This window comes from Chrysochloris asiatica, unplaced genomic scaffold, assembly GCF_000296735.1.
Source record: "Chrysochloris asiatica unplaced genomic scaffold, ChrAsi1.0 scaffold00441, whole genome shotgun sequence".
Taxonomy (NCBI): domain Eukaryota; kingdom Metazoa; phylum Chordata; class Mammalia; order Afrosoricida; family Chrysochloridae; genus Chrysochloris; species Chrysochloris asiatica.
In genome coordinates this window covers 1317330-1323156 of record NW_006408959.1, presented here as the reverse complement: position 1 = coordinate 1323156, position 5827 = coordinate 1317330, and the positions used below count along the sequence as shown (strand labels likewise).

Genomic DNA, 5827 nt, shown 5'->3' with positions numbered 1-5827 from the left:
GGAGACAGGGACCTTCCTACATTGCTGGTGGGAATGTAAAATGATCCAATCACTCTGGAAAACAGTATGGTGCTTCCTCAGAAATTTGAAAATAGAAATACCTTGTGATCAAGCAATTCCTCTACTTGGTATATATCCACAAGAAATATAAGCCATAACACTAGCAGATACATGCACACCAATGCTCACAGCAGCACTATACACAATAGCAAAAAGATGGAGCCAGCCTAAGTATCCATCATTGGATAAATGGATAAACAAACTTTGGTGCTTACGCACAATGGAATATTACGTTATCTTGAAGAATAACAAGGAAGCTGCAAGCCATCGCATAACATGGATGAACCTTGAGGACATTATGCTGAGTGAAATTAGTTAGTCACAGATGGAATATATTGCATAAGAGCTTTAATGTAAAAGCTTAACAAATTTATACCCATACTTATAGAAAAAAAAAAAAATCTTTGTTGGTTGGGGAAGGAGTGGATACACATCATAATTAGAGTATTTGGGTATTTGGGAGGGAAATACACAAGAATGGGTATGGGAATGGAAGAACAAGTTATATAGGGGAACAGTGACCAGGTTTGTATGACTAAATGGGACAGAGGTAAATAGTGATCTATGATGAATAAAATGTGCAAAGATCTGGAGTCAGAAAACCAAAAAGGAAGAACAAGTTCAGCATTTCTCAAGCTGGGGAGACTAAAGAAAACATTCAAGCCTTGACTTCGTTATTGAAGGGTCAGATAGCTTTTCTAGCTGATCTTACTAGGCTAGGATGTATATGGTACCATGAAGATTTTTGAATTCTTGTTTAAATTCGAACCATAAAATTTTACACATAAGAGGATTTGAGGCCAAGATTTATATTTATTATTGAGTTTGATATTAGTAATGGGATTTATATAGTTAATGCTAGTATGAGAGCTAAGATTGTTGCTGTTGGGAAGTGCCTTCAAGCAAATGGTGATCTTGTACTACTTGCTGACTTTTTCAGTCCAGTGCATTAACCCACAGAGCCACACCAGAACCCGGAGAGCTAAGAAAGGGAAATAATAACTATTAACACAGAAGAGGTTTGTGGACTATGTGGTTCTTTAGTAAAAAGTTTTTTGCATCAACAATTGGTTGTAAATGTCCATTGTTTTTTAAGTTCCTTCAATTCATTTCTGACCCACTGACTTTGCAGTTCAAATGATTTTGCAGTCCAGCACATTAATCCACAGTGCCACATGTTGTTGTTGTTGTTGTTAAGTGCCATCGAGTCGGGTCCGACCCATAGCGACCCTGTACAGGGTTTCCGAGGGTGTAAATCTTTACGGGAGTAGAAAGCCTCATCTTTCTCCCGCGGAGCGACTGGTAGTTTCGAACCGCTGACCTTAAGGTTCACAGCCCGATTCGTAACCACTACGCTACATAGGGCACTAAAATATTAGGGCTTTTAAGAAATTGCATGTATCCTACTACTTTTTGTTTTATATTATAAGGAAAGCAGCTACTAATAGGACTAGAATAATTAGAGAAGATTAATAATAAACACAGTTAAGAAGAGGAGTTGAACTCTGATTATAAAGGTTTGAGTTTTATACAATTACTGGGCTGTGCCATCTTAAGAAACCCTGCTCTTGGATAAGTATTTGATTTCATTACTATTATATCATTTATTTTTTAAGGCATTTTGGTGGAGTAGGCCTTATTTCTCTTGTCCTTTTGTCCTGGGAGAAATTATTATATAGATAGAAACTGACCTACATTACTCAGTTCCGAACTCAGATCATTTAGGACTTTAATCATTGAACAAATGAGCCATTAACAGCTGCTATACCATTGTGATGTTGTGATCCAACACTGAGGTCTTAAACCTTGTTGTTGATAAGGACTCCTAAAAAGGATTGTGCTGTTATCTCTAGGGTAACTTGGTCCATTGATCAAATTATTGGGTTAATAAGTGATTGAAATTTTGACTGATTAGTCTAGATATTTACCATTCAGAGGTTATCTTATGCTTCAACGTCATCCCTACCAAAAATTTTAAGCCATAAAATTATATTTATGCCCTATAAGGTAAAAAATAATTTAACGGATTACTTAATTCAAACTCCGTAGGATCTTATTATTTTATATGTTCATTCTTGCTTCTTCAAAGGAAGTCAATTTCACTGATAAGCGAGAGTTAAATCCTCTTGTGGCTATTCATATACGGTCCTTAATTAAAGAACAAATGATTATGCTACCTTTGCATGGTCAGAGGACTGTAGCCATTCAATGGGTATAAAATTATTTTTTTAACTATCAGTTAATTTTTAATTTGAAATAAAGGTGTGTTTGGAGAAAATAGCTCTTTTAACTTATATTAACAGTTATCCCTTTGCTTATTTTATAGAATAATCCAGTGGACAATTTAGGAGTTGTTTTAATCAGTGGTATTAGAATTAGTTTTTTGGGTTTTGTTTTGGGTTTTTTTTGTGCTTGAACCCTTTCTTGATTGATGGCTGCTTTTAGGCCAAGTATGAATGCAGTAATGCTAATTAAGGTTGAAGCCTGTATCAAAAGCGCTGTACCTCTTTTGATTAAAACTAAGAATTACGTTTTGTTAAGGTTTCTTTTTTTGGGTAAATCTTAGGTTAAACTAAAACTCTATTCTGGATAATCAGCTATCACCAGGCTCAGTAGGGTTTTCACGTCTACTGCAAGGTCTTCTCCCTATTTTGCTACATAGATGAACTGGTTCTGAAGACTGCCATAACTAACTCATCTGGTTTCAGGAATTTTGGCTGAAGGTCACTATGTCATTAGTCTAGTTAATTAGTTATGAAAAAGGTCAAAAGCTTTCATCTTTTCTGTTTTTTACTTTGATCTTTTATCTTCCGTTGTGTATAGCTCTAAACTAATAAATTGACAAGACTAACAAAATAAAATTGACAAATCTAACAAAAGAAAAGAGGGAAAAGACACAAATCATTCATATGAAACCAAATGGGTGACATCACAGTAGAGCCAATGGAAAAAAGGAAAATAACAGAATACTCAAAAAAAAAAAAAAAAAATCTAAAGAAAAATGGGAACATTTTTAGAAAAACATGATCTATATAAACTTTCACAGACTGAAGTAGTAAACCTGAACAGACCTGTAACAAAATAAATTGATTAGGTCAGCAAAACATTCCCAACCAAAAAAAGGTCCAGGCCTTAGATGGTTTTACTGCTGAATTTTACCAAACATTTAGAGAAGAGCTGAAAAATTCCACTCAAACAATTACAGAACATAGGGAAAACTGGAAAACTTCCTAGTAATTTTATGAAGCCAACAAATCTCATACTAAAACTAGGGAAGATAATTATAGACCAATATCCCTAATAAACATAGATGTAAAAATTCTCAACAAAATCCTAGCCAATAAAGTTCAATAAAATATCAAGAAAAGAACACATCATGACCAAGCGGGATCCATGCTAGGGATGAAAGAATGGTTCAATATTAGCAAAACAATCAATGTTATCAATCACATAAATAAAAAGAAAGAAAAAGAACCACATTATGATATCAATTGATGTAGAAAAGGCATTTGTCAAAATTCAACACAAATTTCTGATAAAAACACTCAACAAACTAGGAGTTGATGGGAAATTCCTCAATATAAATAAAAGCATATACACAAAACCAACAGCCAACATTACTTTCAATGGAAAGAAATTGAAACCATTCCCTTTACAAATAGGAACCCAACAAGGATGTCCTTTAGCACCACACCCATTCAATATTGTATTAGAAAAGTTATCCAGTGCTACAAGGCAAAAGAAGGAAGTTAAAGGTATTGAAATGGGCAAAGAAGAAGTAAAATGTTCTCTATTTACAGATGATATGATCCTATACTTAGAAAATCACAAAGTATCAGAAAAAAAATACGTATACTATTGGAATTTATTGGGATAGTCAACAAAGTGTCAGGTTACAAGAGCAACACAAATCTGTTGTATTCCTGTATAATCATGAAGACTGCTCTGAAAAGGAAATTAGGAAAACAATACCATTTACAACAGCCACCCAAAAGATGAAATATTTATGAATAAGTCTAACCAGAGAAACAAAAGACCTATACACAGCAAATGACAAAACACTTCTACAAGAAACCAAAAGAGATTTTCAAAAATGGAATAATATACCATGCAAATGGATAGAAAGAATTAGCATTGTGAAAATGTCAATACTACCCAAAGCAATCTACAGATATAATTTAATCCCAATCCAAATTCCAACACTCTTCTTTAAAGAGATTGAAAACTATCACAAAATTTACATGGAAGGGAAAGAGGCCTCAGATAAGCAAAACACTGCTTAAGAAGAAGAACAAAGTTGGAGGACTCTCACTCCCTGACTTCAAAATTTACTACACGGACACAGTGGTCAAAACAGCCTGATACTGGTACAATGAAAGAGACATAGATCAATGAAACAAAATTGAGAACTCATAAGTAAATTTGTCCACTATTATCAACCGATCTTTGACAAAGACCCCAAATACATTAACTGGGGAAGAGATAACCTCTTCAGCAAATGGTGGTGGTGACATTGGAAATCAATTTGCAAAAGAAGGAAAGAAAACCCATATCTCTCACCATATACAAAAACTAATTCAACATGGATTAATGACCTAAATCCCGAAACTAAATTCCACAAACTAAAAAGATTATCAATGAAAAATTAGGGACACATTTAAGGATTCTAACACATGAAATACACAAACTTTCAAATATTGCAAAAAAACATGCAAACAATAGAAATTGATGACTGGTATGTACTAAAATTAAAAACTTATATGCCTTGACTAGGCGGCTGCCGAAGATCACAGAGAAGCAGGTCCTGGTGCTCCATGGCCAAGGCCATCTCCTGGGCTGCCTGGCGGCCATTGTAGCCAAGCAAGTGCTGCCAGGCTGGAAGGTGGTGGTCGTGCACTGTGAAGGTATCAACATTTCTGGCAACTTCTACCACAAGTTGAAGTACTTGGCCTTCCTCCACAAGCGAATGAACACTAACCCTTCCCGAGGCCCATACCACTTCCGGGCCCCCAGCCGCATCTTCTGGCAGATAGTGCGAGGTGTGTTGCCCCACAACAACTAAGCGTGGCCAGGCTGCCCTCGACCGGCTCAAGGTGTTTGACGGGATCCCACTCCCTTATGATAAGAAAGAGCGGATGGTGGTTCCTGCTGCACTCAATGTTGTGCAACTCAAGCCCACTCGGAAGTTTGCTTACCTGGGTCATCTAGCACACGAGGTGGGTTGGAATTATCAGGGGGATGACCGCCACCTTGGAGAAGAGGAAGAAGAAGGCCAAGATCCATTACCGGAAGAAGCAGCAGCTTATGAGGCTTCGGAAACAGGCCGAAAAGAACTTGGAGAAGAAGATCGACAAATACACAGAGGTTATCAAGACCCATGGACTCCTGGTCTGAGCCCAATAAAGACTTGTTAGTTCCTCATTGACCTGGCCTTCCCCTTCCTCCTACACCGCCCTGGGACACCACCCTGGGATGCCGGGGACCCCTGGGGCCCAGCCAGCGTCTAGGGTTGAGCAGGGGCCTAGGTTACACATCCACTACACTCCCACTTCAGTTACTAACTAATGAAGAGTTAGCATAATTCAGTAGCTGGAGCAACCACTTTACTTCTGTTGTAAGAAGTTTTAGTAAAAACTGCAGGAACATTGAAATAGTAAATGCTAAAAAAAATTCCACATGGTTTTACAATATACTCTGCAGCTGTTAGAATATTCTGAAAGTTTGTGCGATCTCAGGTGCTCCTGGGATTGTAAAAAGAATATTTACG

The 5827-nt window shown here is 36.8% G+C and overlaps 1 pseudogene; it reads left to right on the top strand.

Moving 5' to 3' along the window:
• The first annotated feature begins 599 nt into the window (after nucleotides 1–599).
• Nucleotides 600–5454, top strand: LOC102825859 (annotated as a pseudogene).
• Nucleotides 5455–5827: the final 373 nt, after the last annotated feature.